Source organism: Carettochelys insculpta, chromosome 2 (genome assembly GCF_033958435.1).
Source record: "Carettochelys insculpta isolate YL-2023 chromosome 2, ASM3395843v1, whole genome shotgun sequence".
Taxonomy (NCBI): Eukaryota; Metazoa; Chordata; order Testudines; family Carettochelyidae; genus Carettochelys; species Carettochelys insculpta.
Genome location: NC_134138.1, coordinates 29,959,141 through 29,983,237, shown reverse-complemented (window position 1 = coordinate 29,983,237; position 24,097 = coordinate 29,959,141). Strand labels below are relative to the sequence as shown.

The following is a 24,097-nucleotide window of genomic DNA, read 5'->3' as shown; positions in this document are numbered from 1 at the left end:
AGGCTGGGCAGCATGCCGCATTGTGATTAGGAATGAAGTCCAGGTATTCAGGTATCATGGACCATGGCCTGGAGCCAAGTGTGGAAGAGGTGGTAAAGGGAGTGCTTAAAATTGACAGTCTGGCAGGGCAAAATGGGAGTAGAAACCACTGCAGTCAGTGATGTGGGACAGAGCACATTTCTAAGGAGCCTGGAAAGGAAAGACAAGTGGCTTGAATTTGATACAGAAGGCAAGAGGGAGAGCGAAGAGGCGTTTGAGGAGATGAGTGATGTAGTCAGTGCAGCTGGTGAGGGAAATGATTTTCACAGAGGTATTTGAAACAGAAGTGCAAAGGAGGGGGCTGCAGTAGAATAGGTGAGAGATGACCACAGCAGGACCCAAGTCCAGACCCTCAAAAACATTCAGACGCCTGAATCCCATTCATGTCAATGGTTTATATGTGAAGAAGTAACAGAATTTGACAACAGCCTGGATGGAAGGCAGGGTCTTCTGAGAGTTAATTAATCAATGCAGCACAACACTTAGGGATCTGTGGAGGAAAACACAAGAGTGTTATTATTCTGGAGACTTTCAGAAGAAACAGAAACAGAAATCAAAGACTGTTTTGAGCTCTTGATACCAGAAAGATACTCAGCTGGGGTAGGAGAAGGGCACTCACACATGACATCCAAGGAGCATCTTCTCCCTACAGAAACAGAGAGCAGTGTTGGTACTCTGGAAAGGTCAGCTCATCCCTCCTTGGGCCTCCAGAAGGTTATCTCTGAATTATGTCTGAAACACTTGCTCAATAAATCTTTGTAGAGAAAGGCTGTATAAACTGTGCCTTTATTTCAAATTGACTTGTAATGGACAGACTTTATATCCAGTAGCAAAGCTACAGTTCTCAAAGCACTACCATATATTATTGCAGATCCCAAAAGAAAATACAATATGTCAGGTAATGGGGGACAGGGATTTGTATTTCTAAGCTTTTTAGGGTGACGGTCTGTTTGGGATAAATGATTCAGGCAAAGCAGAAGGGGAACCAGCCTATTGTGTCCAAAACTGGCATGTTCACTCAAAGGAGCTTTAAAGTCCCCTAATTCATATAATCAGACATATACCTCCATCCCATGCATAAGGCAAAATCTGGAGTAGTTCCAGAACAGAAGATAAAAGACTAGAAATGTACTGAAGTGTCTACATAGGAATGCAGGAGTCATGGGAAATAAGCAGCAGGCACTAAAAGTGATACTATTGGATGTAGATGATAAACTACATCATTGAAAGCAGGTGGCATGATTCTTGTAAATGCATTGACAGTCAACACAGAAAGGATACAATCTACATGAAAGAGAGGTGGCTGTGTCTGTCCAAATTTTCTCAGGAGCATTGTAACGCAATTCACTTTAAAGAATTATACTTGCATAACGTTGGCCCCAGAGAGAAAGACTGCTAGGAGGGAATGTCTAGTATGATTTTTTTCCAGCTCCTGGGGCTTCTTAACCCCCAGAAGCCCTTGAACTAAATAGTTTTAAAAAGTTTCTCATAAAAGTCAGTTCAGACATTTTTATTCCAGCCCACATTTACATTTGTTAGGTAAAGCTAGATAACATAATCCTGGATGCTATACTGACTGTTGAGTGTATTTGTATGAAGTTCATTAACTGTGGTAATTAGTACCAGCCTCAATATGGGCCACCCACTTGCCTTTCCTTTTTTTGATGTCAGCCGCTGAAGGAAGGAGTAAAATAAAAGCTGGAATGAAAAGCAGAATACTCACTGAGACCTTTATTCCCAATAGCCTAGCCCTGAGTCACTGCTTTTGGCTCAGTGCCACTCATCTAGGAAAGAGAATTACTCCATAAATTATGAAACCACAATTAAAACATTCTGTTTGGCTCCTGGGCATACATAGTTTGATTATGCACTGTTTGTGTTGTCTTTGTACCAACAGCAGTGTCAGTCACTGAAATCCTGCATCCAGCCTCTGTCTTTCAATTGCCCTGCTTATCCCTCCATAGCCCAGATGACTTCCATGGGAGCCAGCTAATGCTTGTAACTGAGAAACAGAGAAGTCCTACAAAAGCAGCATGACAATGGGGTGCTAGTAGACACCTGATGGTGAATACAACTTGATAGCAGAATGACTGTGTCATAAAAGCTCCATAATAGAGGAACTGCCCTGCCACATGGTCAGAGTCTGTGCAGTGAAATTTCCATATCCATGTTTCTGCCTCCAGATAATCCCTTCTTCAAAGGGGGCAGATTCAGGCCTTCTGTGAATGTGTGGAATGCTTTTTGGAAACCCATTGCAGAAAAGGTTTTTCAGCAAAAGCTTCTGCAGTAAACTCCAAGGCAGGACACTATAGTAAGAATTCTATCCACAATGGAAAGCATCTAACAACCAATGTTGCTGTTTGTGTTGCCCACACAAGATATCATTAAGATATAGAAATTAAAAGTAAGGCAGCTCCCTCAGCATCTGTTGATTCTTTAATGGGCATGGTGCCCACTCTTAGCCACCACCCAAAGCTGTTAGTGCACCATATAAGTCAAACACAAATGAATCAGATCATATTTGGGTGTGCTGTGCTCCAAGCTATGAGTGCATTTGTGTGGAACAATTGATGGTAGCATCCTTGTCCTGGGACTCTTCCTTTCTGAGATCAGGGTTGCTTTACTGGGCAGTAATTTCAGAAAGATTTACTACTATCAGGTCTTCTATTTCCAAGGGCACATCTTCACTCTGGGGAAGTTTGATGCTGTGGTGGTTAATCTTCCAGAGTTCAGTTTAGCTTGTCTGGTAGGGATGTGCTAAATCCAACTCACAGGTTACACCTGTTGGTGTCAGTACTCCCGCTTCTTTCTAAGAGTAAGGGGTGTGGACTGGAGCATTTGCTCCTATTGACTTCCCACAGAGGGGATGGAGTGGAAGCTCCAATTACGATACAGCCACTCCAGCTACATAATTATCTTAATGTGACTGTCCCCTTTAGTATAGACCTGGCCCTAATTATATCTCTTAGCTAGTACCAACTGATAAAAATTAAGGCTATTACCTCCCCCAGATCTAGGAGCAGCAGTAGATTGACTTGCTAATGTTTAAAGTTATTTGGCCTCTCCTGTTTGTATCTGAGACCTATTATTTGGAGGTGCCCTAATTACCTACTAAAGATAGTTCATCTGTGTCTGAGACACCTGAATTATCCACAAGGCTTGTGAATAGATACTATATTGATTACTGGCACCCTGAGGAGTGATACAGCGCCGGAGAAGGCCTCTGCAATGATCTACGATATAGATCCCTTGCTGAATTTTTATCTTTTTGGAAGTACACTGACTCTTATATTTTCACAGCCCATCAATAGTTCTGATAATAACATCAGTTAGAACGACAAGTGAAACTCCACAGCCATGAGACGAATAGTGTTTTTTCTCAAACCAGCTGGAAGTGACATATTATGTGTCAAGTTGATCTGGCGCTGAACATGGTAATGAGTTCTGTGTCTTTCTAGACACAAGTGCATTCGGAAGGGGAAACATGGCATGGAGCCAAGAATGGAGTAGCTGGTGTAAGGGAGTGCACAGGCATGAAGGGCTGGTTATTTTATGCCCTCTCCTGCTTCTTGTCCCATTAGGAGTCAGCACAGAGCACGACTACTGCTCTGCAGTTATCAGCTCAAGCCCACTTTGATTATACTGAACAGGAATGCAGAAAGCAACTAATACGTATGAGCAGAGGTCCTGGACCTAGAGGTGGTGGGGGTGCAGCAGCACCTCCTGGCTTGAAGTGATTTCCATCCCATCAGGTTTTGCAGTTTTGTTCGACTGCTCTCAGTATCCTCACTATAAAAACTGTTCCATTGAGTGTGGGCAAGGTTCTGTCTCCTTTACTGGATGGTTCCATACTTAGTACCCTCAGACTACAGGGCTCCTCCATATGACTGTGAGGGGCAGAACGTGGCATTCAAAGGGAGTCTTAGACACTGCATCTGTGAGCACTGCAACACCTAACTTTCAGGGTCCCTACTGCTTCGGGCAGGGGTGTCCAACAGGCAGCCCACCAGCCAGAATCTGGCCCACTGAGCCTTTATACCTGGCCCACGGAGCCAGCAGTGGTATCATTTTTAAAAGGCTGGCTGCTGCAGGGGTGGCTGCTGTGGAGCCCCAGAGGCTGGGGCGCGGGGTCCATGGCAGAGCCCCAGTGGACACAGCACAAAACGGCTGTGGGCCTCATGGGCAGAGCCCCAGATGACGCATGGGGTCCACAGCAGAGCCCCAGAGGCCTGAGCATGGAGCTGCTGCTGGTCCCGGGGCAGAGCCCTGGCTGGTGCACAGGGCCCGTGGCAGAGCCCCGGTGGCCAGAGTGCAGAATCACCCCAGCACGCAGCTCTCCTGGTAAGTTACTTCCGGGTTTGGAGTGGGGGTTGAGGGTGCAAGAGAGGTTAAGCCTGGGGGCAGGCAGGGGACGGTTTGGGGCTGCAGGAAGTTTAAGGCTGGGATGGAGGGCAGTTTGGGGTCATAGGGGTCTAAGGCTGGGGGCGAGGGGGCAGTTTGGCACTGAGATGGGTTTAAGCCAGTCGGGGCAGGTTTGGGGCCATTTTGTATTCGGTCTCTGGAACATGTAAAAAATGTTGTGTGGCCCCCCAGTGAAAAAAGGTTGGACACAGCTGGCCTACGGGAATTCAACCTTAGAACAGGTCCCGTAAATCTCTGTACAATTACCAGGGAGAGTTAGACACGTCAGAAAGGAATTCACAACACGTTGAACTGGAAACTGCCCCAGTAAGAAATACTGAGGAGAGACGTACTTTTGAAGATTGGATGTCCTGATAAATATATCAATGTCCTGAAGTAGCTTCATGACAACATGAAAGCGACTGTTCTGAGTAGCACCAGCTCCCAGAGTGAATCTTTCAAAGTGCAAATAGGAGTCAAACAGGGCTGTATCATTGTCCCAACCATGTTTGCAGTTTTTATTGCCGTCTTTCTTTACCTAATTGCTCGGAAGCTCCCAGCTGGTGTTGAAATCATTTATAGGATGGATGGAAAACTGTTCAGGCTTAGCAGGCTGAAAGCTAAGAATAAGATTTCTACCACATCTGTCATGGAACTTCAGTATGCTGATAACATTGCAGTTTTTGCCCATTCTGAGAAAAATCTTCAAACTGTCTTTGCCAATGCTTACACATATCTTGGTCTCACGCTCAACATCAAGAAGACCAAAATGCTCCATCAGCCCTCTCCAAATGAGGTACCACATGCTCCACCTATTAAATTCAATGGAGAAATACTGGAGTAGCCTCTACCTTGGAAGTCATATCTCCTCCAAGACAGATCTTGATGCAGAAATCCAGCACTATCTGAGCTGTTCAGCCTTTGCTCATTTATGGCACAGGGTTTTTAAAACTCAAGACATTCAAGCAGACACCAACCTTCTTATTTATCAAGCTGTTATTCTCCCAACATTGTTGTATGGGTCTGAAACCTGGACAACCTGCAGACATCACTTGAAAGTATTTGAGAGGCCTCACCAACACCACCACTGCAAGATCTTGAAGATCAAATGGGAAGACAGACACCAACATTAGTGTTCTGGAAGAAGCAAAGACCACCAGTATTGAAGTAATTGCCATCTGTCAGCAACTCCGCTGGACTGGTCACATTGTCTGGATGCCAGATTATCACCTCCCAAGACAGGTTCTGTTCTCTCAGCTGAAAGAAAGGTACTGTAATGTAAGCAGACAATGGAAGTGTCATAAGGACTTGCTGAAGAATAAGTTAAAGAGGTGCAATATTGACATTGATACTTGGGAGACACTTGACCAGGATCATTCAGATCGGACATAAGTAATACATGGTAGTCACCTGCATTTTGAACTTGCCTGCCGACAAGGTGAGGAGGACGAGAGGCACAGGAGGAAGGAGAAACTGGGTTGGTCAGTCATGGTCACAGCCTCCTGGAAACATCTGTCCTCACTGTAATAGAACTTGTGGTTCAAGAACAGGCCTTAACAGCCATCTAAGGATCCACAATTCCCATTGAAGATGATAATACTTGGAAATGTGTGATTGCCATCACCAATCTTCAACAGAAAGTTGCATGTGTCTGAACTGGAGAGTGAAAGAAAAAGGATGGTGGCTTGTTAGCTACTTGTATTCTTTGGCATATCTTGTGGTCTGCTGTGGATTTTCCAGCCATGCATGTTCCAAACAAAGCAGCCCTATGCTTCTTGGAACAGAACGGTGAGGGGGGTGGGGCATGGCGGGTAAGACATAGAATTGGAACTAGATCTTGCTCTTTATGACTGCCCCAGGAACACAATTAAATTAGAGGTTTCAAATATAAATGCAGCGTTGAATAGTCAATGCTAAATATATCAGTCACAAACAGCGATCGGCTGGCATCCCGCAAACCTTATTTGCATGAAATCAAAAATAGTAGGGGGAAATCTGCTCACAGCAGACTTTCAGTTTGTGTCAGTCTGCCAAAAACCTCTCAGCAGAACAAAATCACCACAGGAATACTTAGTCATTTTCTTCATTTAGCAAATGGTGAATGCAACGTTTGGCAGGTTAGCCCACTGAAGATGCAGCCCTGGCCTTTTGTTTGAATGCATTATCTGATGATATTGCATCCTTGTAGGATAAAACTCACTGAAAAATATAGAGCTATAAAGATCTCGGGGTAAAATTTTCAAAAGCACCTAAATGACTTAGAAGAGTAAGTTCTATCTTAAATTAGGCTCTTAGAAATGGATTCACAAAGTCACTTGGGTGCCGCAGGTTTCATGCTGACAAGAGAAATTATGAGCCCCAAATTAGGCATTCAGGAGCCCTATGTATATCATAGGGATATTTCGAGGCTAAGAGAGGTTCATCAGAAGCCAGCAACCTCAGCAAGAACCTGTCTAGGCTAGCCAGGAATGAAACATAAAAAAAACAAAGTGAGGCTAAATTCCGCTGATTTGGGTCCAAGGTTCCCAGCACACAGAATTCTCAGTCATAAACAATTCCCCAGTAGTGAGCGTCTAAGCAAGGTCAGCTCACGCCATAACAGATTAAACCCAAACTTTTTTCGAGGAGAACCAGAAAGAAAGAGCCATCCTCCACTGCGCTCCAGTACCAGATAGTTCTGTGGGTTAGACTACTCCTCCAAGATATGGGAGCCCCCAAGTTCCCATACCAAATCAGGGAAAGTGGGAGACTGAAAATAGATCGTCCCCCATCCCATCTGAGTACACTAACCAATGGTATATTGGGTGTTGTGGGACACGTGCACACCCACCCCCAGGTGTTTTTTAGCACCCTAGTCCTTTAGGAGTATTCCAGGCATGCCCATCAGATCAGACTTTGCAGACAAGCTAAGTTGGGGAATACCTAGTTGGAAAATCGTGCCAGTGAGTTTAGGTGTGAGTAAGGGTGCCAGTCTACTTAGTGGTTGGAGAATTTATGTGGTTTTGCCCATGCTCATCAGCGGGAACTTAGCTGCTATGGAAATGTAGGGAACTGCAGAGGTAGACAACAGCTTGAGCAGGTGAGCCAGCAGACTTGCCAGGCCCCTTGACAAGACTGGAGGGTGGGAACTGGCTGTGCACCATGGAAGGGGTGTGGCCTCAGATAGAAGAGGCAGGGCAGCTGGCCAGCTCACTATCAGCGTGACCGTGCCATCCCCACAATCCCTGCCTTGCCCACCATTCAGACCACAGGGCTCTGCAGCACACTGTGTCAGGGCTTCAGCAGCTATTTAAATGGCCCAGGACTCTGGCCACCATTGCTGCTGCAATAGCAAAAGCAGTGCCTGGAGCCCTGGGCCCCTTTGAATAGCTGAACCTCAGGTCAATTGTCCCATTTACCCACCCCACGTCCCTGCCAGCAGGTCTTCAGCTGAGCAGAGGGGTTAAAAATATCATTAACTCCTGATTGTTGGATTTAGACACCTAAAATCTTAGTTAGACACCTAAGTCCCCTTTTTCTCCCTTACCTTTAAAAAGAGGCCTGAACTGTCAATTAGGCTTGGTCTAACCTAGGAGGTCAGGTTGAATTTAGCTGACTTGGGTCTATTTTCTAAGGAATTAATGCACACTACGTGTCCATTCCATTGACTTTAAGGGCTCCTATGGTTGACTTTCATACTTCTGCTTTTCACACAGAATAACACCAAACTCAATCTTGCATGGTCCATCTTAGGGTAGTGCAGATGGAGCACTGTGAAATTCAATGTTCTTGGCCTCCTCGTGGTGTGCCATAGTGCCTCAATGTGACCACCCTGGTCACCACTTCCAGCTCCACTGCATTGCAGGTGTGCAGGAATCAGCCTGGGAAATTTGAATTTCATTTCCTCTTTGGCCAGTTTGGTGAGCGGAGCAGGCAGCACATCTCAGCAGCACAGCGAGCCATGAACTCCAAGTATCACAGATGAGCTCCAGCATGGAACATGCAGCAGTTCCAGAAACTCATTTCTGTGTCAGGGGATGAGTTGCACTTGGAAAACCATGAAGCAGCAAAAGAAATGCAGACCTATATACCAAGATTTCACAGGGAATGGAGGAAAAAGACGCACCAGGGATGCCAGCAGTGCCATGTGAAAAAAGGAGATCAGACAAGCATATTATAAAACAAAGGAAGTAAATGGATGTTCGGGGTCATCACCACAAACATGCAGCTTCTATGAGCGGCTGCATGAGTTTCTAGGGAGTGACCCAATCACTGTCCCCAGAGTCTGTGGAAACCTCTGAAGAGATTCCTCAGGAAGCCTCTGTCAAAAGCAAGGAGGACAGGTGAAAGAGGAAGAGGAGGACAATGGTCACCAGATGAATGGAGTAGCTGATCTTGACAACAACCTGAAACTTTTTATAATGCCGGATCTCATCCCCCACTCCCAGGATGTTTCACAGAAGGACCCTGATGATGGGGAGGGTGCCTTTGATGAGTTCTCCTCTTTAATCATGCAACAAGTGGGCTAAAGCAATTGGGTGTGTTGTGTGGCAGCCACTGTACGTAAACAGACTTGGGTCCCTGGAACAACTTGTTAATATGTCTGGGGATGGAGTGCTGATCCTCCTTGCACATCTCCATAAAGGTTTCAGGCAGGTATTCTTCAATTCTTTTCATGATGTTTTTGGGGAGGCCTGCCTTATCCTGACCTCCTTAATAGGACTCCTTCCCATGCCAAGCCACCAGTAAATAATCTGGCATCATGGCACTACAGAGAGTGCAGCATTACAACCAGCCTTATGCACAAATTCAGTCAGCATCTGTTCCTTGTAAACAGTTGATAGTCTAGGGAGACTAATATCTCTTTTTGCAACCTTGAGGAAGCAGGCAAAGGAACATTAAGCTACTGCATGATACCACAAGCTGCTGTGCCATGCCTGGACCACCCACCTCTTTCCCCAGGGTTTCTGGTGGAAGGACATTTTGCACTAACCCAGCCAAGTGGGTGGGAGGGGGACCACATGGCAACCACCTACAGGGAGGAACTCCTTTAGTGTTCCCTGAATAAAAACAAAGTTTAAAGTGTCTTTATTGCTTGTATTGCATGGGGGTGAGAGATGGTTCACAGGCTCTACCAGCAAGCACACATCATTCGGGGGTTGGGGGGGGGACCTCCTTAAGAGCAACAGATATGACTGTCATGTAGCTGTACGGTCATTCATAAAGCTCTCTTTCAAAGCCTCCCTGATTAGCAGTGCCCCTTGCTGTGGTCTCCTAATTGCCCTGGTATCTGGCTGCTCATAATTACTGGCCAGATGATTTGCCTCTGCCCTCTAGCCTGCCATGACATTTTTCCCTTGTTCTCACATAAATTATGAAGCACACAGCACACCACCACCACAAAGGAAATGTTGTCTTTGCTGAGGTCTAACCAAGTCAGGAGGCTCCTGAACCTGTCTTTTAAATAGCCAAATGCACCTTCTACTGCCATTCTGCACTTGTTCACCCTGTAGCTGAACTGCTCCTTACTGCAGTCCAGGCTGCCTGTGTATGGCTTCATGAGCCATGGAAACAAGGGGTGAGCTGGATCACCCAGAATCACTATTGGCATGTCTGTGTCTGCAATGCTGACTTTCTGGTCTGGGAAGAAAATTCCATCCTGCAGCTTTCTAAACAGACCAGTGTTCCTAAAAATGCATGTGTCATGTACCTTTCCCAACAATCCCAGACTGATGTTAGTGGAATGACTCTTGTGACCCACCAATGACTGCAACACCATGGAGAAGTATACCTTGCAGTTTATGTACTCTGTGGCAAGGTGGCACAGGGCCAAGATTGCGATGTGCTTTCCATCTGTTGCTCTAACCCCATCATGGCGAAACCATCTACTATATCTGGCACATTTCCTTGAGTCACACTCTCTTTCATAGCAGAAGGGTACTGATTGCTTTGGCTACCTGGATCACAGTGGCCCGCCCACTGTAGATTTACCTGCTGTGAATTCATTGCCCACTGCTGCCTGACATTGCAAGCTTCCACAGAGCTATTGTCACACACTTCTGAACTGTGAAGTAGGTCTCATTTTGATATCTTAGTGCTTCAGACTGGGGGAAAGCAACTCGCAAAGTTACATGAAAGTGACCTTATGCATGTGGAACTTTTGTAGCCACAGCTGATCATCCCATATCTGCCGAACATTGCAGTCCCACCAGCCTGAGCTTATTTCATGGCACCAGAACCAGCGCTCCACTGTGTACAAAGCATCAAGTGCAGCCAGCATCTCCCATTTCTCCTCTCCAGCGTCTCATATTCATATACGTCTGCGTCTTCTTCTGAGTCTTCATCACTCTGCAGGATTCTTAGTCTCTGCACACACGGCAGCACAATGCATGAGGTCCTCACAATACTTGCCACAACAATTTTAAGTTTTATGGGTTCAGTGCTAGCCTTGCAATGGCATCTGCAGGAATATGAAAAAGGGTGTGCAGACATTTTTTGTCCTTGCTTTCCAAGGAAGGATAATGATTGGGGTATTCCTGGAGTCAGCTAGAAGTTTTGTCGCAAGACAGAGTAAAGTGGGGGAGACTTGTAGATGACCTTTGCTCCACTCAGATTTCAAAGGTTTAAGTCAAGTCAAGTTACCAAGTGAGGGGGAAGAGAGAAGTCCGCTATGAGATGCTGATGACACACATACACAACCACCCATCACATATTTTTGTCCCCTCAGACAGTACAGTAGGCATCCTTCAGTCTGCATAGACTATGGATCGCGCCCTTTAAAGTTTCAATTGAGGACTTCATTTACAGCGTCTATTGTGACTATAGAGACCCACATGAGAGTGACAGTCCTTGCTGCATCTCTTGCAGATGTAGTGGGTGTCTGGCAAGTCCTTATTGTGCTTTCTGTGCGCTCGCTTCTCCTCTGCTAGCTGTCTGATCTTCAACTCGCCCTTCTCAAGGCCCTTGTGTAACCCCTACCCCCATCTGCTGCGGTCGTCTGCTAGATCTTCCCAGTTGTCCAGCTCGATGTCTACCTCTCTGAGGTCTCTCTTGCAGACATCCTTGTAACGCAACTGGGGGCGTCCAGGAGGTCTTTTGCCAGAGGCTAGCTCACCATACAGGATGTCTTTTGGAATCCTTCCATCGTTCATCCTGTGGACGTGGCCAAGCCAGCGGAGTCGACGCTGCCTGAGGAGGGTGTGCATGGTTGGGATTCCAGCTTGCTCGAGGACGGCGGTGTTGGTCATTCTGTCCTTCCATGATATTCCAAGGATGCGCCTGAGGCAGCGCAAGTGGAAGATGTTCAGCCTCTTTTCCTGGCAGGCATACAGGGTCCAAGTCTCGCTGCCATAAAGGAGGGTGCTGAGGTTGCAGGCTCTGTAGACTTGCATTTTGGTGTGAGTGTACAGCTTGTTGTTATTCCACACTCTCTTGCTGAGTCTGGACAGAGTTGTGGCCGCTTTTCCGATCCTCCTATTTAGCTCAGTGTCCAACGACAGGGTGTCAGTGATGGTGGACCCGAGGTAAACGAATTCATGGACAACCTCTAACGTATAGTTGTCAATGCTGATTGATGGGGATTCAGCAACATCCTGACCGAGTATGTTCGTCTTCTTTAGGCTGATGGTAAGCCCAAAGTCCTTGCATGCTTTGGAGAACCGATCCAGCAGTTTTTGAAGCTGGTCTTCTGTGTGAGACACTACAGCAGCATCGTCTGCGAACAGCATGTCTCTGATGAGGACTGCTTGCACCTTAGACTTCGCTTTCAGCTTTGAAAGGTTAAACAGTTTCCCATCAGATCTTGTGTGCAGCAAGATGCCCTCTGTTGAAGATCCAAAGGCATGCTTCAGGAGGAGTGCGAAGAAGATCCCAAACAATGTCGGAGCAAGCACGCATCCTTGTTTGACGCCGCTCCTGATTCTGAAAGCATCCGATAATGCGCCTTCATATTGGATGGTTCCTCTCATGTTTTCATGGAATGACTGGATCATCTTCAGTAACCGTGGAGGACAGCCTATCTTGTGGAGCAGTTTGAACAGACCATCCCTGCTGACCCCTCAGACACTGGGATAGAAACCCACAATGCAAGTGGACAGCAGAAACTGTGGGATAGTTACCCATAATGCATTGCTGATAAAGTTGAAGCTGGTAACACTAACAGAAACACACTCCATTAAGAAATTCAACCTAATTTCATAGTGTAGACATACCCTTAGCCAACTGAAGCTTTTACCTCTAAATCCCATCTAGAAAACCGGGAGTGGAGCTAATCTGATGGTTTATCCATTTAATACCATTGTAATCAGGTCAAGTATTTTAACATACACAAAATGTAAGGACTGGTGAGGGGACACAGTACTAGCTTACCTTGTTATTTACAGCTAATCAGTGCCTGATGCTGTGAACATACTCTTGCTAGCAATCCTGAAGATAGTGGGATTACTCACCTTAGCAGACCCTGCTCCTAATAGAGGAAGGGTTTGCAAGAGCAGGCATCAGATGACTCATCTTTCCAAAACCAAAAAATCAACAAGCCAGTAAAAGAACAACACAGTTAAATTAATTATTACGATATATATCTATATATATATCTCAAAAGCCATTTGGCATTTATACTGTCACTGCTACTGAAATGCTCTCTAGGTTACCAGCCTGTCTCATGCTAATGTATTGCTAATTAATTCCTTCCAAAACCACAATGTTACTACCACCACTTTTGCAAAAGAAAAAAGGAGAAACCCTTAAGTTAAAATACATGTGCTGTAAGTAGTTGAATATATACAATAGTAACTCTAAGTTAAGAATGCTTCAGGAATGGAAGTTGTTTGTAATTCTAAAATGTTTGTGTAATGCTGACCAACATGTTCAAGTTGTTACAACTGAAAATTGACTTACACAGCTTTGAAAATTCAATATGCTAAAGAAAAATGCTGCTTTCAACCATCATAATTGAAATGAAAAATGCACAGAAACAATTTCCGTAACTTGTCAAATCATTTTTAAACTTTTCCTTTATTTTTCAGCAATTTATGTTTAACACAGTACTGTACCATTTGGTGCTCCTAATGCTGAGTATCTACTATAGCTAAACCAATCTACTATATATTTTAGAAATGCACATCTGTCTGTCTGTCCATCTGTGAGTCCATATTCAAGAACTTCTCCTAAACTAGAAGAACTAGGATCACCAAATTTGGTATGCAGCTTCCTGTTATCATAACTTAAAGGAAGGTCAGCAGGCCCACCGACAGACGGGATGGAGGCAGGGTCCACAATACACAATGGCCCAGGGTTTTGGGGAGTTCCAGAGCCCCTTTGAAAAGCTGTGGGAGCATCTCTCTGCTGCTCCACACAGCTTCTGACTGCTGGGGCACAGCAAAGTGCTCTGGGTGGTGCTAATGACTCCCCCCCTTGTCCCTGCCCCTTTTGCCAGAGACTCTGCCCCTTCTGCAGGCATGGAGCTGGGCCTCCCCGTACCTTGCTCCCAGGCTCCTGGTGACTGTTAGGCCCACTGAAGGTCATGGTTTGGTTCTGCCAGGACAATGGGATGTGCCTAGAATCTGATTGTTTCTCATTAATGGAAACTGAGGAGTTATGCTCTCCAATGACAGTTATTCTCTGCAATGAATACAGGGGAGCAGTGAGTGCTGGGAAGAGTTATATTCCAGAGTGACCACAGAGGTTGACAGCACCATTAAGCGAGTGGCCAGCTGGGGCCAGGGCTTGGCATGTTGCAGGCCACCAGCCACAGGTAAGTGGTCCTCTGCCCCAAAGCCACAGCCCAAACAGCTCCACCTCACAACCCTCAGACCTAAACAGTGCTAAGTACGTCTATTAGTACAGTATAAGGAAAGGCTGTATAGTTAGTTTTACTCTCATTGGTATCCACTGCATCTCACTGGAAGAAGCAGAGTTGCCTATAAGCTAGAAGTGATTTTTCTCTAAATGTTTTCAGTGCCAATGCAACGTTGGAATGTGATCAAAATGCATGTCAGAAACAACTTCAATAAACCAATATAAAATCACAGCAGATGCATGGGTAAAATAATGCTTGAAATGTGGTTGTAGCCAGGTTGGTCCCAGGACATTGACAAGGTGGTTATGTTTATTGGACCATCTTCTGTTCACAAAAACAGAGGAGAAGTTGGTGCAATAAAATACACTTTTGCAGTATTTGTCACTGGATCAGCTAAAATCTTTTTTGCAAACCTTAAATATTTAAGCTATGGCTACACTGTAGCCATAACTCGAGATACCATATGACTTTAGTGCAATGCAAATTGCATAATTTATTTCAAGTTTCTTATTTCGAATCTGGTGCTGTACACATGACACTGAAGTTCTAAATAAACAGCTATTTCATAGTTTCCTCTACTCCTTATACAATGAAAGGTACTGGCACCAGAATACTGGGCTCAGAATAGCAAAAGTGTTCCTGTTTCGGCATACATTTGTGTCTCAAAATCGCAAAATAGTATAGCCATAGCCTTAAAGATTTATTCTGTAATTTAATACAACTAGAACAAGTACCTAAGCAGAATAGGGTTCAGTCCCCTGGCTAGAGCAGAACTGTACACTATGATACGCATGGTATATATTTTGACCAGGCTGATTGTCAAATAAAAAAATCAAGGGCTAGTTCATGAGCTAAGAAATCTCACCAATCGTCAGTTTCTTCTGATACTCAGCCTAAATTTTTCTTTTCTTATTTCCACCCTACTACTCATTATTGGCTTCATTGTCGCTTCCTGTGCAAGGAACTGTTACATCAGCTTTGACATTAAGGGCCTGATCCAGTGCTCATTAGGACAGTGTGAGGATTTCCAGTGAGTATAAAATAGATGTTAGAGGAGGTTCTTAGAACTTGTCCCCAGGCCAAAGAAAGAAGCATGCTAGCATATTGATAGCTGTGGTAATTTAAGACTGAGCAGAGGGAACCTGTCTTGCAACAGTTTTTCTGCTGTTTGCTTATGCTCATGGTATGTTGTTGGCTTGTGGAAGACTATAGGGCTTGATTATTAGAGAGTTTAAGCCCTCAGACCCAGATCCTTAAAGGTAACAAGCATCGCTTCTATCAGCACAGCAGGGCCTAACATCTTAGGTGGCCTGATGCTCAAGAGGATTTTCAGCCTAAGGCTAGGTTCTTGGGCCAGACTGCCATGCCTGGGGAGAGCTGGCACCTAAGGAAAAGATTTTCCAGTGCTGGCCAGCAAGCCTAGGATAGCCAGGAGTGACATGCCAGGGACAGGGGTGGGGAGCAGAAAGTGATTTACACATCCAAACAGCTGACTTGGTTTGTATAGTTCACAGGCCAGACCTCAGTGTCTCACTCCACGCAGGAACCTCAGCCACCCACCTTCTCCTGGAGTTAGGTGTTGCTACATATACAGGTGGCATGTAGCAGCCAAAACATAAAATCTCTTCTCCTCCAGTTAAGTCAGTATCTCTCACCTGTTTTCCCTGTGCTTCTGACTGCTTCTTGTATTGGTGCTCTGCTATCCCTCCCCCTACCAGTAGGCTGTAGTGAGCCCTCCTGCTGTGGGTCTGACAGGTATTGGTTCTGTAGGAGTGTTCAGGGTGCACCTAAAGGCCTAGAGCAGCAATGTCCCACTTCTTTTTGGTTAGTTTTTAGCATACTAACTCAAGTCCAAGTACCGTGTGAGACTCACTCCCAGCTGCAGTGGAGGTGCCTAGGGGACCTATGGGATCAGGCTGCAGCTGAGAAGTGTTGTTGAAAATGTCATTGGTGCCTCAATGGAAACCTAGGTGATTAGAGGCAGGTTGGTACCTGAATATCTGGAAGGATCTGGGCCCACATTTCCAAACAAAGCTGATGAGCAGATCATTGCTTGCAAACATTAGGCTGGTAGAATATGCTCAGCTATTGTTCAAACCTGGAGTGAGGCCACGCAAAAATAGGAGAAAGAATTGTGCTGTGTCTGGAGCCTTAATGTTAGGTGAGAGTCCTGTTCTTTCTGAGCTGAGAAGTTCTCTGGCTTTTAATTATGTCTCATTAAAGGACACTTCCTCAGCTGTTGAAGGTTAGCATAGGTGAAGATCTGGCACTTCTTCCTTTTGTATTTTGCTAGTGAGCATGATCTGATGACTGCAGTCAGGGGCTGAGCAACACGATTCCTGGGTTCTGGGTTCTAACTTAACCAGTGGGCAAAATTTAAGCCCTCACAAACATCAGTGGGAATTTGGCCGTTGGGAGTCTGGCCAGGATTTCATTCATTGTATCATATAATCGCTGTCTGTACATTTGCTGAGCTATTCAACAGAGGGGAGGAGGGAAGCAGTTAGTGAATGTTCTCAAATTGATTTGAAATCCCCAAATGGATGTTAAAAACATAAAAATAAAATCCCATGAGAGGGCCTGATTCTCCTTTGTCCTGCACTATGTCTAGCAACTTCTACCCCAACACAGCACATGTAAAGTGTTGCTATTCTTGTTTTACACCAGATCCATGTCGGTCTGATCCCAGTGCCTATGCAGGGTTCTTTCCCATCTGGCTGTGACTGCAGTATTGAGCCCTGCATGGTGCAAGTCAATGGAGAATTCGGTCTGGGCCTTATGATCTAGTCTTGCAGCTGTGGTTTCATTTCAGCTGTATCTCATGCAACAATCCTTCTGCTGACAGGCATCGTAAAAATAAAATATATTATCATATCAAAAACATAACCTGTGGGTCCCTGTCTTGTGCTGACAGGAGTGTTAGCTGCTGGCATTCTTCACTCAGCCATAAATAAGCTGAACTGAAGAACATTGTGGTTTTAAAACCAGACCATGAATTTAAACATGCATAATGTGTGTGTAAAACAGAGGGCCCAGAATAGACTCATAACTTATTATCACAGTCTCCCGCAGGACAAAGTATCACTTTTTTTTTTTCCCCTTCTTCATCAGTTTTGACACATGGAAAAATCAGTGATGTGACTTGGATCCCAGTGAACCGTCAAGTGTGTTACTACCTACTGGACAGTAGGTGTCACATCACACCACAGTTTCTGCACCTTTGCTATAGTAACACTGTCAGGCAGCATATTGATTGCTAAAGATTTTTTTAAAGGGCACAAATGTTCTCCCTTGGACGAGGAACAAGGGGAACGTGCTCACTTTGTAATGAGGAATTCCGCAACTAACTTTCTTGGTTTCAAGAAACATGAGTGAATTAAAATGATAAGTCAAAGAGTGCTGCTTTACAGTCAGTGGGCCCTAGCTGCAGACTCAGAACAAGAAAACATCAAGTCTAATGCCTGCTCACCTCCACATTACCTGTTTTCCCCACAATAATCTAATAATAACTCTGGTTTCTGGCAAAGCTGCAGCTACAACTCAATAATGTCATCGTACAGATCAGCCAGCTCAATTTTCCTCTAATCCAATCAATACAATGACCATGCCGTGCTCCCAGTTCCAATTTAAAACAGGATGATAAATCCTGGTCTGCTGCTGATCAGACCTCAGGGATTCATTTGGCGTAGTTGTTTGCCGCTTTTGCAATGTGTTTATATGCACATTGAACCCATTGATGCAACATTGTTAAGAGCGAGAGGAGGGCAAAACCATCACTTACATGTTGTAAGGCTGACGTTACTCTTCAACTGACATAAACACATAGACTACAGTGGCTTTATTCCTGATTTAAGTGCAATCATAACTAGGCCTTACATACAGGCTGGGTCTACACGTGCCCCTTCCTTTCGAAAGGGGCATGTTAATCAGCAGGTTCAAAATATGCTAATGAGGCACTGCAATGAATATGCAGCACCTCATAGCATATTTGGAACCTGCTCATTAGCATGCCCCTTTCGAAAGGAAGAGGCACGTGTAGACCCAGCCACAATGTGTATCTTTCTCGTGCCATGTTATCATCTGTAAGGAATATATTTTGGCCAAAATGGGTAGATATTTACTTACACACACACACACACACACACACACACACTTCTAAAGTATACTTTTACTGTAATAGCTTTAGGTTTAGCTTTAGATTAGATAACCAGGAGTAGTATCAACCTCTATTGTTAAGGTAACCTAAACATTTCCATACTGAACCCCTACTTCTCCCCTATAACTTGAAATAGTCACCTATCAAGCTAAATTTTTCCTGATCCCTGCCTGAATTTGATTTTTTTGTTTGAAATCTGGAAAAAAAAATGCAGTACTTTCTGAAAAGCTTTTCAGTGCAAAAAATGTTGCAACCTATTTTTTTCAGCAGCATCGAGGGCTAGGCAGACTGAATTTGGCATTGTGGCAGCCCTCACTGAGTAGCAGTGTTTTCAAGTGTTCCGGTTACAATTGGTTTTGATGCGGGAGAAGTAAGAGCTGCTGAGAATGGCCTGTGCAATAAATTTTTAACATTCAGCATGCGTAGCTGGGGACACACAGGAAAGTGCTGCTGTTATAGAGGGTTGCTGTCACCTTAGGTGTATTCTAAAAAGTATCCTGAAAGGTGGCACTGGCTAAGGCTGTCACTAGTTTGAAAAGGGACATCTGGAGAGCTCCTGCGTGTTTTGCCAACTGCACAAAGTCTGATGGGAAAGGTCACTGGGACACCGCAACTCTGTCCTCTCAGCTAAGCATGAAGGAGTTATGGAGGGATGTGTAAATACAAACTGAGTTCTCAGCTAGGAGGCTAGCCTCAGCATACCTTGCAAACCATGAAGCCACTAAGGAGGGCTGCAGTAAGTGTGCAGAAGCTGACAGGAGGTATGTATATAAATTTCACTGATAGTGTGAGGCTGCGTTGTTCTAATCCTGTGGCGCTCAGGAGATGTGTAGAAGCTTTGCTTCTGCATCATGGCACTCAGGAGCTAAGCAACAACTATATTGATGTCATGCATTCAGCCGTATCAACAGGCCTTCTCGCATTAGTGGAAGACAGTGAAATTAATCACACTAGCAAGAGATGGTGAGAAAGGCTTGCCAGGCTACCATCACCATATTGTGCTGGCACAGTTGTACAGTAATGTGCCTGACCACACAGTGACCGCACACATCAATCTGGTATATTCTATAATATCACTGACAACATTTTCTGAAGTTTAATGAAATTTTCCTCTGTGCTGAAATTTGGGAGATTGCAGCATGTCCTTTCTACAGTACTAGACATATAAAGGGGCTTCTTGGCTGCTCGGGAAAGGGAGAGAGACCAGGAAACTACTGGAAATCATGGAACAATCTGTATTTCTGTCTCCTGTTTCCAGTACTGACCAGTTTGCCAAACGAGGATGTATATTGATGGTTACATCCAGGCCCACTAATGGGAAAGGGGGCAGTTGCCCCAGGGCCTGGCAATTCAAAGGAGTCTGGGGCTCCTGGCCACCACCACTGTTGCAGCAGCAGCAATGGTTATTGTCCTGAGCCCTTTAAATTGCAGCTGGAGGGCCACACTGCATGCACCTCACAGCTCTGAGGACTGGGGGTAGGGGGTCAGCACTGTGGCCCAGACAATGATGAGGGATGGCTGCCTCCCGCCCTGCTGATGCTGCCCAAAGCCTCACTCCTTATGGGGCATGGATCTGCCCCCTGCCCCCAAATACACGCACACCTTCCCAGGGGGCCCATAGAAGCTGGCAGCCCCTCTAGTTCCATTCACCAGGCAACAGACTACAACAAGAGTGTGTGGAACCAACATGCACCCACTGGGAGCACTTGGAGCTGCTCTTCTCTTCCCAACATTCCTAAAATTATGTAATATGTGTGGAGGAGACTGAGCTGCAGCAGATTTAGAGGTGTCTGTAGTACAGTCTATTCCCATCTTACAATCCATGTGTAGTGGACTATGTTTGGTTCGCCACTGAAAAATAAATGCACACATAGAGTTTATCATTCCTACCCTATCCCTGGTGTGAGACAGATCTTTTAACCAGTGTAAATTGGCTTGAGATCTGATTTACACCAGCTGAGAAGCTGGCCCTGTGTGTTTAGAATTGCGTGTCAGTATCAGGTATCAGATGCAGCCAAGGTAAGCAGTTACAATGCACTGGGGAAAGGGTAGAATAGCCTACATCACTAAGCTAACTTCATAGTAATTGAAAGCAATGTCTTAAGAACCATTTGCTACCCCAATAATTAACTGGAAAACTTTTCTAATTAGTTTGTTCTTATTTGTTACATTATTGGAGTCATTGAGTTGAGTTGATAGCGCCGTGTTAGCTATCTTGTGCCCCACACAAGTATGGTAGAAAAGGTCCTTGTAAGCAGTTATGCTTAAACACCTCTGAATCAACACTCCATATTTAGCAAAGTACAGGCATAACTTTAGGTATTTGTCTAAGTTGCTTTGAAGTTAATGGCCCAAATCTTCCAAGGTATTTAGGCACTCAATTCCCATGAGTTAGGTACCTAGATATCTTCGAGACACTGGGCCAGTGAGCTTAAGTGCTTTGCTGAACGAGGATGGACTGTAGCGTGTGAATAATTGCTTTCGTTTTATTGCCGCATTAGTGCTGCAGTAAACAACTTCAAACTGCATGTTACAGCAGTCTGTCAGTTGTGATGTTAACAAAGAAACAGAAAATGAGGCACTGGATCTCTTAAAATGTAATTAACTGCAAAGGAGAACAGAATGCTCCATAGCTCAGTTCATGTGGATATCTTTTTTTCTAACGCTCCTTTTGACACCTAACAGTTCTAGGAAACAGCAGCCAGCAAGGCAAGGCAGAGTGGACAGGAAGGAAGGAGTTGAGGAGGCAGAGATGGAGGAGGATTACAAGATTGGCCAAAGTTATGAGAACGATTTCTGGGTGTTCAGCACTGGATGAACAAATATAAATTCATTGTTTCCAGCTAGTAATTAATTTGTGTCTGCCTGCAGAGAGACACAGAGATATGTGGGGGAAAGGTGCTGGAATTGCTGGGCTCCTGGGTAAAGGTGGGGTGGGAGGGTGGCTCCACACTCCCAAAAGGGGAGGCGCTTCAGGTGGAAGGAGCAGGGCTGGGGATAGCCTCCCCTGGCATCCCTTTAATGTCGTCCAGCATATGGGGCCCAGGGGTCTGGTGATGATTTAAAGTCTGGGGCTCTGGTCACTGCCACTGGTGGCAGCAGCTGAGAGTGCTGACCCTTTTGAATCTTTGTGCCCCAGGGCTGTTGCTATTATTGGTTTGAGCATTGGCCTGCTAAACCCAGGGCTGTGAGCTCAGTCCTTGAGGGGGCCATTTAGGGATTTGGGGCAAATAAGAAAGAAAGTGTGTGTGGTCCTGCTAAGAGGGCAGGAGACTGGACTTGATGATCTCCTGAGGTCTCTTCCAATTCTGTGAGATGTGTATCTCCATATACTATCATAATTATTTATTTATATTGTGATATCCCCTAGAACAGCATTGTCAAAACCAACAAAATTGTTGTCAAGACCAACAAAACCAAACGAACAGCAACAAATACAGCAAAAGCAAAATGAAGTAATTTAATTTAATCAGGTATCATTGCAATGAAGTAACATCGTATCTGGCTTTAATAGCAAAAAATATATACATTGAATTATTTTTCCAAATGCTCACAGCACACCTGCGACTTGTTCACAGAACACCAGCGTTGTGTGGAAAATAGTTTAAGAAACACTGACCTTGAGTCCCCAGGTAGGAACCATACTAGGCACTGCACAAACACATAAATAAAAGACTGTGCCTGTCCCAAAGAGCTTTGAGTTGAAGAGACCCAGAGGGTTTGCATTTTTTTCCATACAAAGTTGCATTCTGCAGAGGAAAGCCTCATGTAGGGCTCTGATCAAGGTAGTGCTCAGATGCCAGAATATCAGGAAAAATATAATATAATGTAATTAAATTTGTACTAAAAGTGTCCTACAATAGTACAATTAAGTAAAGAGTAACAATAGCATATGGAAAGAGCGCTATTCACTGTCTATTTCAAACAGAGAGCTTTCAGTAGGAGCATATCTGAGAACATAGGTATGCAGTAACCTGTGAAATGTTAAACACCCAGGAAGACTTAGTTATTTCACTCAAGCTGTTTCAGAGCAACATCCCAGTACTATAGCATTGCAGTTAGTGCAGCATTATACTGAACAACATGGACTGACATTTTGTTAACAGAAAATATGTAGTATTATTACTTGCTGTGTCATGGTAGTGTGTAGAATCCCTTGTCGTAGATCAGGCACTCTGCAAACACAGGAAGAAGAGACAGTCCCTGCCCCCAAAGCTTCCTGAAAATAATTCTCTTTTAGGAAAATATCCCATCACCATTTAAAAATTGTCAGTGCTGGGGAATTAACCACAACACTTGAGAAACTGTTCCACTAGTCAATTACTTTTGCACTTACTCTTCTTTTCACTGTAAATCACCTCAGCCGGCCCCTCTGCATGCCTGCACCCCACCTATTGCTGAGCAGGAAGACACATGTCAGAGGACAGCGTCACTATCTGCAAGCGATCCAGTAATGTTTAAGTTGTGACAGAGGACATAAACATGCAAGCAGTGTGATTACATATGTCAGAACATTGTTCATTTCTATGTGTATATGTGTACATGCATGCACATGCAAAATCTCCCAGATATTTAAAGAGCAAGATAAAAAGATACATATGTTTGTATGCAGGGTAGGCATAGTTGTGTAGATGAGCAAAAATACATGAAGATTAAAAAATAGGCAAAAATCTTTGGATAGTCTCTGTGTATCAGCAGAAGGCAGACTGGCAGTTTACTTGCAACATTTCTTGGCATTTATACCGCAGTGAATATTCTTTCTGTCCATTGGGGAAGAAAATGAGAGCAGGATAGGCCAATATCTGCAAATGGAAGCAAGTATTTAAGAGAATCAAGGTTTTAAGACCAGCAGGGACCATTGTGATCACCTAGTATGACCACCAACACAATGTAGGCAAAATAAACACTCATTTATTCCCTCATGGAGCCTATATCTTGTGACTGAGCTTTTGTATTGTGTCTCTGTCAGGGGAGGGGGATGAAAGTGTGCTGTAGGTAGTTCCATAGTGCACGTGTCATTGGAAAAGACAAGACATGCTAGCTATAGCATACTAGCTCAGTGCTCCCAATTTTATCCGGCCACGGAGCCCTTTTAAACTTAAAAGCATTTTGCAGAACCTCCTAATAACAGCCATATATGGAGCTGAAAAAGTAGACCACAAATAAGTGAGGATAATAATGAACAAATGCCAAACAAGGTCATGAGATCAACATTTAGTTTAGTTGCACATATTTAAAAACGAAAAAACTCACATTTAATGTAACAGATTTAATAGTGTGAGTACAGGGATTTAAGGTAGTATATAAGAGGCAACTGCACCACTGACTGGCTATGCACACAGCACTGAGTAGCGACATCATTGTCCCCACTCGCTGGCTAAGCTGGCGTTACACAAGGACACCTATTGTGGCAAACACAAATGAAAATGGTTTTTCATAAAATTCATGTGTTTCAATATTCATTATTATTATTAATAATAAAATGTTATTGTAGTGGAATTTTCTTGCGGAATCCTTATTTTCACTTTGTGGAACTCCGGGGTTCCGTGGAACACAATTTGGGGAACACTGTACTAGCTATAGTTATAGTCCCAGAGGGAGGAGTAACAGGGCAACAGCTCATGGGGTTGTGTCCAGATCCTTTATGCTTTAAAAATCTTATTAGTACTGTAGCAGTTTAATATGTCCCGTCCTGTGCGTGGCACGTGTCTGTCAGTGAGGAAAAG

At 44.5% G+C, this 24,097-nt stretch overlaps 1 long non-coding RNA gene across 1 annotated transcript; it reads right to left on the bottom strand.

Annotated features, from left to right (window-relative positions):
* Nucleotides 1–456: 456 nt before the first annotated feature.
* On the bottom strand, nt 457–23,029 carry LOC142008454 (uncharacterized). The gene is made up of 4 exons (XR_012644152.1): nt 22,968–23,029; nt 22,498–22,590; nt 636–685; nt 457–529 (listed from the first exon to the last, which is right to left on the bottom strand). It is a non-coding gene; the product is annotated as an uncharacterized LOC142008454 (long non-coding RNA).
* Between the last annotated feature and the right edge of the window lie 1,068 nt (nt 23,030–24,097).